This window comes from Ambystoma mexicanum, chromosome 11 (assembly GCF_040938575.1).
Source record: "Ambystoma mexicanum isolate Mex_15411 chromosome 11, UKY_AmexF1_1, whole genome shotgun sequence".
Lineage (NCBI taxonomy): Eukaryota > Metazoa > Chordata > Amphibia > Caudata > Ambystomatidae > Ambystoma > Ambystoma mexicanum.
In genome coordinates this window covers 196,646,283-196,660,189 of record NC_090934.1, presented here as the reverse complement: position 1 = coordinate 196,660,189, position 13,907 = coordinate 196,646,283, and the positions used below count along the sequence as shown (strand labels likewise).

General features: G+C 45.2%; 1 protein-coding gene across 1 annotated transcript in view; it reads right to left on the bottom strand.

Annotated features, from left to right (window-relative positions):
* Window positions 1–5,424, bottom strand: part of LOC138503229 (mucin-2-like) — an 81,058-nt gene extending 75,634 nt beyond the window's left edge. The window contains exon 1 of the mRNA XM_069622815.1: window positions 5,291–5,424. The gene's annotated coding sequence lies outside the window, so the exon portion shown is untranslated. The remainder of the gene's footprint in view (window positions 1–5,290) is intronic.
* Between the last annotated feature and the right edge of the window lie 8,483 nt (window positions 5,425–13,907).

The window sequence follows — 13,907 nt, the reverse complement described above, 5'->3', positions numbered from 1 at the left end:
TGAAGGTTGCTCCCACATCAACCATTGCAACTGTTTTGGATCGTTACCAGCAGGGGTGGCACTCTAGAGAGTCGAGCAGCCGCACACTGTAGCGCTCATGCACATCCAATGGAATGCGGCTGTTGAGGTGCGCTGCACCACGCAAGGAGAGACTGCGCAGCTCAAGGCACAACCTGTGGCAGTTGTGGCCAACTGGACCATTATGCCAAAGCGTGCTGCTCATCGGCTCCCCCATCACTGAACCACCCCGCACAGGCGAGGCCCAAGCCGAAGAAGAAATAGGCCAAAGCTTGACAAGTGGACTAAACCGAGAACTACTCCTTGACAGAATCAGATGATGAAGAAGAGGCAGCAACGATAGCTGTGTCGACCCAGCTCGCAACAAAGTGCAACAGCAAAGTGAACATGATCTCAGCCTTAGACTGAGGCGGCAGCTGGCGAAAAAAAAGCAGCCCCAGTGCGTGATCCACAAGCCATCACGGTTACCATTGACAAAGCGGCGTTGGTCAATGTCATGCCTCACTTGATGTTGAAGACGATGTCTCCTCATCTGCCCCATAAAAGCCGCAGACGCTCTCCTCTACGCCCATGACAGCAAGAAAGGCCTGCCGGTTATCAGGCGTTTTCGGATGGAGCTCACAAGAGGGGATGTTGAGTCAAAGATCCCTGTCATCCACACTGGACTGGAATGTCTACTGAGTTGAGAGGCCACTGAAGAACTGAACCATATCCAGTTGAGATCCAGGCCCTAATTGCCAAATACCCTAACATTTTACATGCCATTGGATGCTTTAAAGGTCGGCTGGTGAAGCCCCATATCGACATATCAGTTCAGCCCCAAACCCAGTGGTCGAAGTGTACGAAAAGAAGTAGTGGAACTATGTTCCCTGCTGGCTTGCACCCACTCCCCACAAACCCCATCATCACGTCCCCTCCCACGCACAATACACACCACCAAACACTTGCACCTGCTGTTTAAGGGAACGCGCATTGCAGTGCACTGAAAGGGCAAGTTTCAACTTCTTCCTACACTTTTATTTTTAAACGGAACCATTCCAGAATGGTTTCTTTTTAAAATAAAAGTATAGGAGCTGTAAAAGGTCATTTAAAAAAGAAGAGGAGCACCGCTCCCGACCGCTCCCGCTCACTTTGACCACTGCCCATACCGCTATGGCACAGAAGGATGCAGCTTCACATGAGGTACCTAGTGGCTAATGAAATACAAGCACTGGAGAAAGCAGATATCATTGAAGCAGTAATGGGACCCACTCCCTGGGTCTCCCCCATTGTCATAACCCACAAGCCAAAACAGCTTTGGAAGGTGCGAGTGAGCATCGACATGTGTCTCCCCAACATTGCACGACATGTCACTCCCACACTTGAAGAAATCATTGTGGATCTGACAGGGCCTCGAGTGTTCTCTAAAGTGGACCTCAGTGCTAGCTACCACCAGTTAAAACTCCACAAGGACCCCCCCTACATCACCAGTTTTTGTCCCACCTCTATTTACATAGGTAAAAGCAGCTGAACTTTGGCATCTCCTCGATAGCCAAGGTCTTTCAATATGCAGTCCAAACAGTCCTGCAGGGTCTCCCCGGAGTCCTCAATGTCACGGATGACATCCTCATATTCGCAGCTGACAAGGCAGAACACCTTTCACGCATGGCAATGGTTTTGAACTGTTTGGACAACACAGGACTCAGTCTACATAGCGAGAAATGTGAGTTTCTTAAAGAGGAGCCATCTTCCTTTAGCTGCGTTTTCAGCAGTAGAGGAGTATCAGCAGACCCTCTCAAAGTGGCGGACATAAAAGCAGCATCGCTCCCTACGACGCTCACCAAAGTCAGAAGCTTAATGGGGATGGTGACATGCTGTGGCTGTTTTATCAACAACCTATCCACACTCAAGGAATCTTTGAGAGAATTGATCAAAACCTCTGCAAAGTGGCAGTAGGACAACAATTTCCAACAAGCATTCCAAGCCATCAAGGACTCCCTGTCCACTATAAACATGATGGCTTATTATAACACAGAACTGCAGACAGAACTCTGTAGATGCAAGCCCAGTAGGGTTCGGAGCAGTGCTAGTCAAAAAGTCCTCAGCCAAGGAAGTTAAACCCATGCATTTGCATCCAGGGTGCTCACGCCCACCAAGCAGATGTACTTGCACATCGAGAAGGAAGCAATTACAGTTCTCTGGTGCTGCCACCATTTCTATTTATATCTGTGTGGTCAAAAATTCACCACGTACATGAACCACAAGATGCGGATCCCAATCATTATGGATTCTACGCCTCATCTGCTGGCACGGAGGTTCCTCCACCTGCAGCAGCACGAGTTTGATATTGCCTACCAGATCGGGGCAAACAACCCCATGGATTTTCTCTCACGACATCCATGGGCTGCTACAGCAGCGGAAGTGCTGTTGTCTATAGAAACTGAAGACCACATCTTCCAGGTGGTACACACAATGAAACCTAAGGCTATCAGCCTATTTGACATTGCAAAAGCCACCCTCCTAGACCCATGCTGTGATCTCATGAAAAATAAAGTGATGTTGGGAGATTAGAACTCATTCCTGCGACACAACTACAACTGCACGAAGGCTGCTCAAAGATTCCTGACTCGAAATTCTGCAGTCCGCCATTAACTCTCCAACATGTTGGATGGCCTCCTCCTCAGAAGGGCATGAATCATCAACCTGAATAGCCTCCAAGACAGGGTTGTCACTCTCATCCACGAAGGGCACCAAGGCATGGTAGGCAAAAACTCACAAATCAGAGGCAGAGTGTGGTTGCTAACGCTAGACTCGAAAGTAGACAAAGTCATAACCTCCTGCCTCCCATACCAAGCATCGGGTACCCCTACCCCCCCAACAACAAACCTCCTGCCTCCCATACCAAGCATCGGGTACCCCTAATCCCCCCCCGACAACAGACCCCATCTGTTCGGCTCCTTGAGAACAATCTCACTGGGAGTCCATCAGCGTCGATTTCTGCACAGTCCAAGTGAAGGTGTACCTATTGGGGGCTATTGACAACTACTTCAGGTATCCCAAGGTGGAGATGGTATCATCTACCTCCTCAGAGACAGTACTACCATCCATGGAAAACAATTTTGGCAAGCATGGTCTCCCCCAGTCTGGAAAAGACTTTCAAAAATACCTGGGAGACCTGCATGTCCACCCCCACTGCATCACGGCCCACTGACCACAGGCAAATGGGGACGCAGAGTGGTTCATGAGGACACTCAACAAAACCCTCTGCATTTCCATAGCTCAAGGACGCCCCAGGCAACTGAAACTCTATAGTTTTCTGAGGAACTACAGACTCACCACACACACGTCCACAGATGTTCCACTGCCCATCATCATGTTCAGAGAGGTGTTAAAGTTATCCATACCTCACCACAAGTCCTCGACAATCAGCAGGTGCATTACAAACGCCTCTAATCCAATGCACGCATGGGCAACAAGAGACACGTAAAAACATCACATCTTTGTATGGATGATCACGTCCTGTTCCTCAACAAACCGACAGACCCAGCGGAGGATAGGAGATGCCCTGCTGCGTGTCTGAGTTTCACCAAAGAGGAATAAGCACCACACCAGGAGGAGCCGAAGACAATTTCAGAACAGTCCCTGCCAGAAGACGTAGTAACCCCAGAGGAGGTCAATCCCACACAAATGTTACTGTGGCATCATGAGAGGTACTCCATGTATGCTGCACCGGTACCGTCAGTGATACTCAGAGACTATACCTGTTCATGAGGCAAAACATTTTTCATTTTTCCTTTTTTCAGAAAGCAGTTAGTTGATTTTTGCTTGATGGAAAAGAAAAGGGATGTTATGGTCCATACTGTATCCCCATCCTCTATCGCACTTTCAACACATCACTGAATAAAAGAAGGCAGCCTGGGCTTCCGGGTCATCCGGAGACAGGGTGCACCACTCACCTACCCTCTGTCACCTGGTATCCTTCATCATATGAGACGTGCGCCTAGTACCACGACATAAGCCATTCTAGGGTAACCTCCATAGCACACATCTGCTCCTTTTCCTTCCCACCTGCCTGTAACTGCCCCAAGTTTCAACTGGATGCAATAGTTTATAATATGCTGTTGGCCGAAGGTTACAAGTACTGTGCCTGGTATTAATGTCTGCAGTGAGGTGGGACGCTGTAAAATGCTGTGTAACAAATACAAATATTGTGCATTGAGAAAAAGCAAAGCAGGTGTTTCCGCTCTTCTGGAGGGACATTTATGAGGCAAGCATTGATGAAGAAAGGCCTGGATTTGCAAATGTAGAGGAAGCCCTGTTGAAACAAGAATTGGCAAAGTCAACAGCATTGGCTAGTGTATGAGAATTACGCGTTTGCCAGGCGCTGATTATTATATACCCAGGTACTCACACCACTATATGCACTATCTCTCCCCCACTCTACCCCCCCTCTTCCCCCTACATTCTCTCTTTCTCTCCCTCTCCCGCTCTCTTCTTCTCTGCCTCTCTCTCTCTCCTCCTCTCTCTCTCTCCCTATATGCTCTCTCTCCCCCCTCTCTCTCTCTCCCTATATGCTCTCGCACTCCCTCTCTATGTGATCTCTCTGTCCCCCTCTACCTCACTCTCCTTCACGCCCTCTCTCTCTCCCTATATGCTCTCTCTGTCCCACCCCCCTCTCTAACTCTTACCATTCTCTATACTCTCTGTCGATTTCCCTCGTGTAGGACTCCATGAAAGGTACACGAGCAGGCCCAGGTGACAGGTGCATTGCCAGATGACAGCATACGGAGCTCTGCTGCGTTGTGTGGTGACGACGTCGTTTACAATATTTACATGGCATTTACATTGCACGGACTCTAAGCGCTGGCCTGACTTTGTGGCTTCCTTGGCAGAAGCTTTGAGCTGTGCCCCTGCCCATTCACTCATCTTTTCTACATTTCGGTAAATACTGGAATATGTCGCTATGCGCAAAACAGGTCTACATTATACTGATAGTTTAACATATTGCGCTCGTACTTAGTGAATTTCCTTTTCTATCGAATATTGCTCTGTAAATAACAGGCATGGGAAGCTAATGGCAGGAGTAGGTCGTGTTTTTGTTCTAATTTAAATGCAATGCAAGCAAAACCCGTCAGTTGCAGTTTGTATGTGTCCCTGCCTGACTACGACACATCCAGTCCCCACACTTGTAATACAGCATGTGAAATCCCCCTGTCCCAACCCCCGCGCACACGTTCTCCTTGCTACCCAAGGCACCCCCCTCCGCCCCAAAGACCTGCCATTTGGTTCTTACCCGTGGCCGCTCCTTCGTCTGAATGAACACTGCTCTACGCGCCCTCTGCAGCTTTAATGCGCTGGGCTGGAGCAGGAACAACTCCTCCACTGTGTCCCTGCTACTCATGCTGCAGGAAGGTGCCCCTGCGCTGGACATCCAATGGAGACGCACTGGAGGAAAGATGACACTTCTCCTGGGGCGTGGAGGGAGGAACGAACGCACGGGGCGTGGTCACTCAACCTTTCTAGGGGTGTCTAACAGGTTCATGCACCTGCAGGCATAGAGAGACGAGCTCGCTGGTATCAATGGAATGTTCCAATCCCTGCCTTCGCCATTAGCTATACCACAAGGCCTGAGGGGATAGACTATGGAAGAAAGCCTCTATGTACAGGGTTGACTAGGGAAAGCATATGGCGCAGTTGTCCATCACTCAAGCGGGTAGTCAGCGCTTAGTGTAGGGTGGCGAGAACACGCAGAGACAAGGGAAGCCTGGAGTGCAGCGCAGCTATGTCTCAAAAGGGGTAGTCAGCGCATAGGTTGTGGGAGGAATAGCATAATGTGAAAGAGCCAAGGGTGTCTTTATGCGGCAGGGGGAGAGAGAGCATAGGAGTGGGGTAGTCAGAGATAACAAAGCAACCTGTGTCTCGAGTGGGGTAGTCAGTGCATGTGTTGGGTGGGTGAGGAATAGCATAATGTGAAACAGCCTAGGGTGTCTTTATGCGGCAGGGGGAGAGCGAGCATAGGAGTGGGGTAGTCAGAGATAACAAAGCAACCTGTGTCTCGAGTGGGGTAGTCAGTGCATGTGTTGGGTGGGTGAGGAATAGTATAATGTGAAAGAGCCTAGGGTGTCCTTATGCGGCAGGGGGAGAGAGAGCATAGGAGTGGAGTAGCCAGGGTTTACAAAGCAGCCTATGTCGCCAGTGGGGTAGTCAGTGCATGGGTTGGGTTGGAATAGCATAATGTGGAAGAGCTTAGGGTGTCCTTATGCGACAGAAGTAGTGAGCCCATATGACTGGGGTAGTCAGAGTTTACAAAGCACCCTATGTCTCGAGTGGGGTAGTCAGTGCATGTGTTGGGTGGGTGATGAATAGATAATGTGAAAGAGCCTAGGGTGTCCTTATGCCACAGGGGTAGTGAGAGCATAGGGATGGGTCAGTTAGAGCTTGCAGAGCAGCCTGTGTCTCGAGTGGGCTAGTCAGTGCATGTGTTGGGTGAGGAATAGCATAATGTGAAAGAGCCTAGGGTGTCCTTATGCAACAGGGGTAGCAAGAGCATAGGACAGGGGTAGTCAGAGATAACAAAGCAACCTATATCTCGAGTGGGGTAATCAGTGCATGTGTTGAGTAGGTGAGGAATAGCATGATGTGAAAGAGCCTAGGGTGTCCTTATGCGACTGGGTAGTGAGAGCATAGGGGTGGGGTAGGTAGAGCTTGCAGAGCAGCCTATGTCTCGAGTGGGGTAGTCAGTGCATGTGTTGGGTGAGGAATAGCATAATGTGAAAGAGCCTAGGGTGTCGTTATGCGACTGAATTCCAAAACTGCAGAACTGCTTACAACTACTGTTTAGAAAACTGGGATTGCTTGTGTTTGAGCCTCTGCTCTGGGTAGCCTGGAACCTGGTGCTTTCCACCGGGATTGCATTTAGGCCACGCATAATCTCTGTAAAGAAAATTTTGTAAGCACAATGCATAGACTGTTCATGTCATATTAAATGTATACAGTTAAAAAAAATAAATGGCATTAATTGTATTTAGAACATTAATCTGTCCCTAAAAAATAGGGAATTGAAACAATGTAACATGTTCTAATATGCATTGTAATTCATGCAACATTATAAGATTAACTAGGTTGCCCCTGCTCGAGAGAGGGGCTGAAGGTCTACTGAAGCATCTCTTCCTGCAAAATTAACTGTATAACGTCCATCATATTGTAATTTAGTAGAGTAATACCTCTAATGGGATCTATCACGTGGATGGTGAAACATAAGCTAAAGAAAATTAAATATGTAGGTAAAAAAACACACAGATAGTTCTTAGGCTATATCAATCTAATATGGAAGAAATACAAAAATCGTTACCTCTGTGAGTAGAAAGTGCCGGAAACAGAGAACCGGACGGAGCGGTGAAAATAGATAGACAGTCTTCGTACATCAGTTAGTTCCTTAAAACATGGCTAATTCCCAAAAAGATACCAGAAATCTAAAGAAAACAAAGCCTGATCAATGCCAAGCTCAATGTTCAAACGTAACAGTCATAGGTGTGAGATAAATAAAATCGAGTAACATACCTAACCAAAATATGGAGGGCGGAAAATAATCAATACAGCGGCCCACATAAGGATGTAGAACTTAAGTATCCCGCCGTCACTACAGAGGTGCCTCAGTATGTGGGAATTCTGTCATACGAATAGCCAAGATGAACAGGAATGAAGTCCTGATTAGTATAATATACCTAGCAATCTGATATGAAGTAATGGAAACATAATATGGTGTTTAATCAAGGCAAAAAATGTAAAGAATTACCGTGGTAAGAATGTGCAAATGGCACAATTCTCAAAGCTGATGTGCAACTGATGTCAAGATTGTGTGGCCGGTCAACAGCTGAAGAATCCGGCAGTAATAGGTCAGTTAGAGTATCAACTAAAGAAAGTGTAAGGAAAACAGAAAAAAAAGAATCATGAGACTAAGGAACTATTTCCCTGGTCCCTAGATAGATAAATGCACATGCATTCACGCTTACCTGGAGCATAGGGGGACAATCCTGAACAGAGTCTGTTCAGCCGAGTGGCTTGTTGTTCACAAACCATGGAGACTACATGTGACCATGGAGATAAATAGAGGACTGAAGTAATAGGTGAAGAAGAAGGACTAAGAAGTAAATGGGCCTCAAGGTCGGCCATCTTGGAACGAGGTTATATTGTAATGGAGGTGTAGATCTCTAGGCATTCAATGACAAGAAGTAACTTAAATCGGGAAGCGTAAAGGTGCGTAACTAAATAAATTAAAAGGAAAAAATTCATACAGTACAGAAACCTATTGTGCGATGTAAATCGGACATTACAAATACTAGTCCGCACATCGTAGAACGGGGAGAGGAAAGTTGAGAAAAATAGTGTACCATGTGAAATAGAGTCGAAATTAACAATGACAAAGGGTCTTGAATCGAACGAAACGCTCGGATCTTAAAAGGGAAAAAAATAGCACGGAAAAAATGAATATAATGTTCAGATTATCTGGCTAGGGTCATTTAATGACCATGTGTAACCTCTCAGTCCAAAATAGGTGGATCACATGGATTCACATTATGCAGGAAGAGGGAAAAAAAACCTTAAATCTCTCTCTCATTACATGGACAACATAGTGCAATATAACAATCTCAATGGGGTAAATGCATTTATTTTACAAAAGATCAAAATTAAATGTGATAAGTATAACAGAATGACAAAAAATGAAAATTAAGAATAAGAACAATTTTTACACTGTGTTTACAGACAATTATTTTTATGGCAACCATCTACTAGTCTCAACAAAGTAGTGCCTTAGATCACAGTCAGACACAGGAATAGCAATGTAACTCTCAATTTTATGTTGAAGATCAATCATTCCTTATTGTCAAATTCAAATCACAGAAAACAGTTCAATGTGAAATCTTCATTTAGACCCCAGGGCTGTAAAGAGCTTAACTTATCAATCCAATAAGCTTCTCTTTGTAGTAAGAGTGACTGATAGTCACCTCCTCTTGTAGGTCGTTTAACAACTTCTAGCACCTGGTATTTTAGTTGGGCAATTGTATGTTTTTGCATGTTGAAATGGCGAGCTACCGGTGAGTATTGGTTATTACATCTTATGTTCGACTTGTGTTCAGACAGTCTTGATTTAACAGGTCTTTTGGTCTGTCCTACATACACTTTGCCACAAGGGCACTTCAACATATATATATATGACACCTGATGTCAGACACGTAGAATAGTCTCTTAATTTGATTTTTTGACCATTCCTGGGGTGAGTCACTACATTACCTTTGATTGTGTTATTACAGTGTATACACCCTAAACAGGGGAAGGTGCCTAGTTTTTTGGTAGCTAGGAAAAGTTGTTTCTCCTTTGGTACTCTTTCAGCTTTCACCAGCTTGTCTCTTATATTTTTACCCCTTTTAAAACACATCATTGGTGGTGTGGGGAACAATTCCAATAGAGTTTGATCATTATGAAGAATATTCCAATGTTTCTTTATACTTTTTGTGATCTGAAAACTCTGTCTTGAGAATTTTGATATGTATAAAAGTGGGGTATCTTTAACCTCAGATTTAGGTTTCAGTAAATCTGTACGAGGGATCTCTGAAGCTCTGTCTTTGGCAATTTCCAAAATTTCTGGTGGATAGCCTCTGTTCTGAAATTTACCAACAAGATTTGTGCATTCCTTATCTAGAATTTCTGGGTCAGAAATTATTCTTTTCAGGCGTAATATTTGACTATATGGTAGACTTTGGAGCATCGCCCTCGGGTGGAAGCTGGAATAGTGAAGCAGATTGTTTACATCAGTCGGTTTGTGGTATATAGACGTAGCTATCTTATTGTTAACAATGCTTAAGTTAACGTCAAGAAAATGTAAATAAGGGTTACCAATCTCAATAGTAAATTTAATCCTAGGATGCACTAAATTGAGGTATTCAAAAAACTGGTCCAAGTCATCTCGTGTGCCACACCAAATGCAGAAAATGTCATCAATAAACCTCTTCCAGGTTAAAATGTATGCTGCCCATGTGGGGTGTTCCAGTACATGCTGACTTTCGAACTGAAACATAAAAGTATTAGCGTACACGGGCGCCATCGATGATCCCATCGAGGTACCCGATGTTTGTAAAAAGTATTTGTCCTGATGTCTAAAATAGCTATTGTAGAGGATTAAGTTTAGTAGCTCCAGAATGAATTGAGGATTACCTTTCACACCTGAATTGTTAAGTAACAACCATGACGGCGGGATACTTAAGTTCTACATCCTTATGTGGGCCTCTGTATTGATTATTTTCCGCCCTCCATATTTTGGTTAGGTATGTTACTCGATTTTATTTATCTCACACCTATGACTGTTACGTTTGAACATTGAGCTTGGCATTGATCAGGCTTTGTTTTCTTTAGATTTCTGGTATCTTTTTGGGAATTAGCCATGTTTTAAGGAACTAACTGATGTACGAAGACTGTCTATCTATTTTCACCGCTCCGTCCGGTTCTCTGTTTCCGGCACTTTCTACTCACAGAGGTAACGATTTTTGTATTTCTTCCATATTAGATTGATATAGCCTAAGAACTATCTGTGTGTTTTTTTACCTACATATTTAATTTTCTTTAGCTTATGTTTCACCATCCACGTGATAGATCCCATTAGAGGTATTACTCTACTAAATTACAATATGATGGACGTTATACAGTTAATTTTGCAGGAAGAGATGCTTCAGTAGACCTTCAGCCCCTCTCTCGAGCAGGGGCAACCTAGTTAATCTTATAATGTTGCATGAATTACAATGCATATTAGAACATGTTACATTGTTTCAATTCCCTATTTTTTAGGGACAGATTAATGTTCTAAATACAATTAATGCCATTTATTTTTTTTAACTGTATACATTTAATATGACATGAACAGTCTATGCATTGTGCTTACAAAATTTTCTTTACTGAATTTATGCTTTCCTTTTACATTAAGAGTCCAAGTGTGGCCTTATGAAGAAGAGGAGAACTTCCTCGAAACGCGTCGCTAATCAATTTGGACTCCATTTTTCTTCAATTTGAGCTTTATCTATTGATACTGTTTCTATGCACTGTAAATGATCTTTGTCTGAACTATAATTCTTGCTGAAAATAATACAGCTTGACTATGAAGATATATATATTTTTTTATCTCACACTCCTGTGTCTGACCATATGTGTTAGAAACAAATGTATGTACAATGCATATAACGCAGTTTAAACAACTGTATTGGATTAATCCAAACATTTGAAAGTGTGCAGGGGACGGGAGGGTTCCCAAGTTGAATCCTCTTTCTGTTTACTGTTTATTGTCGGGGTCTTGTGCCATGACCTCAGTTTCCCCCCCCGCACCTAAAAGTTTATACAACATAATCCTCGAATCTCTTTACTAATCTTACTTACTATAGGTGTGCACTTCTATCTAAACCCTTCACGCATAATCTCTGTCAGAGCTCCAAGCTGTGTTCAACCTGCGTTCTGCAGTTCATGGTAAGACACTGTGGCCCTCATTACGACCCTGGCGGAATACGAAAAACGATGGCGGAAATGTAATACCGCCATCGAATACCGCCCGTTGCGATCATGACCCGTCACCGTAAAGTACGATGCGATTAGCGACACCGTAGTGAACGCCAACGCTAACTGCACCAAGTACGCGCACGCGCGCCGTGCAAAACCGCAATATCCGCCATGGCGCAACGGTACGCGAATGCTGACCCCAGCGGACATTCACCTAACGCCATCAAGCATGGCGGAAAGTACCATTCCGCCATGGCGAGAACTATGGCATCGCGAACCAACCGTAATGGCCCTACTGAGTGCCTGTACTCCACTCCCTGGCCACATTGCACAACTCCTCGTAGGCGCAATGCAGTCACACCATGCAACCAGTGAAATGTACAAGTCACCCATGCATGCCAACGAACAAATGCATGCAGGGGCCCCAAGTGCCCTGTGAGTGGCCATCCACAATTGGCAACACACCATTGCCGTACTGATGCAGCACAGGCATCTGAAGGTGCAAGTACACCAAAATGAACTGAAAATTCCATGACAAAAAACAACAACAGACCCCCATCGCTTGCCACCAGTGTAAATCAACATTCAAAGCAGTAACCTGAGGGAGACTGCACCAGCCCTGTACACATGCCAGTAGTCAAACCAACCATCAGCATAAGCACGTACCACACAACTGTACCCAGAAGCCGGAACCCAATGCAGAACACCTCACAATACATCGCGCCACAAATCGGAATATGCCACATTACTAGCAAAGAATAACGCTACACGGTTAATATCTGAATATAAATTTAATGCACATCAAAATCACCAAGCCCATACAGCCATTTGAACATAAACTCACAAATGATCAGCATTACTGTGGGCTGCATCCGCAATAAATGACCAGCTTCCCCATGTGTGACGCCCTGTACCTTCATGGCACACAGGGGCTACATCAACGTCCAAAAAGGCAACATGGAAGCGCCTAGGACCGCAGGGCCGTCCCATGAAGTAGGCACTAGTCCAGCTGGAAGCTAGGTATGCTGCACCTAGCCACTAGTACTGCGTAAGGGCATGTGGGCCATTGGCGATCATCCCATAAGATCGTAATGGTGCTCCACTGATTAACTCGAAGCTGCAGGTGTCGACTGTAGAAGCCATCTGCAGGAGTGGCGTACAGATGGCAGCGGCAGAAGGGGAGGAGATACCTGTCACCCAAATGAAAAAAATGATAGTATGGGCATCCGAACTTCATATGTATTACTCACTTCATTCAACACACCAAACCTACAACCATATGCATGCTAGCCCACTCATAAAGATCAATTGCACCCAAAAATCACTTTCGAATCATTACGACACAAATCGAGGTGAATACACTATTTCAAACGAGTGTCTGTGTGCATGCGCCTGTCAGAACAGTATCCATCAGATGGGATCATCAACGTGCATAGACACAATTGATTGACGGCGCGTCGAGACAGGGAGGGTTCAACAAGGGCAGACAGACGATGGTCCCACTATGGCAGCCTTGCATCACATAGCGCAGGGGAAGGGGATAGATTCCAAATAGCCATGTACATGGCAGACTCCCAATTAAATCATCTTTCCATGCATCCATTCATCATTCCCTCATCCCGTTATGAAAACGCCTGAATATTCACTCACATAACATTCGAAATTTCCATTGAGTCTGTGCGTAATGCAGCCTTCAAAATCCACTGTGCTCCTGCCCGGATTCCTTGTGTAGTGAAGTCACATGTATTTGGGAACGTCCTGCCTTATTGTCCACTACGCTATAGCGCATCCCATTCACATCATATCAATCATTGCATTCCCGTCATGGGCCCTGTCCCAAGGACATTCAACAATAGAACGTTACATTTCCAGTCAGACCTGTGGGCGTCTCCACGCCGCTAGTTGAAAACTGAAAGCGCTGTCCTTCGAATTCCTAATTTGCAACATCACGTTGAAAAGGCATCTGTGAACGCTTGTATTCACAAATACATCTATGCAGTGCGGCTGTGTGTGAAAATGGTAACTGGCCTCAATCACTGATGGGACTCCCCGCCGTCGGTGAACGTCGGTTCAGTGCTGCATGAGGGTCCACAGTTGATCGAGCACTACATTCCACTGACCCTTCACAAGTCTGCTCGCGAATGCAAATATAGTATGTGCAACAATGGGACCATAGCAGAATTAACATATAAACCAATATTCCACAGCCATCGGGATTAAGAACATGAATGCTAATGCAAGATGCCATGCGTCGAATTGCAGCGTCGTGTGCGGGACGTGCTCGCACGAAAGGCATTGCAGCTGACACAGGTGGAATGAATCACCACAGGTGAAGGCTATACAGCCTGAAAACACATAAATTGCACACCCAA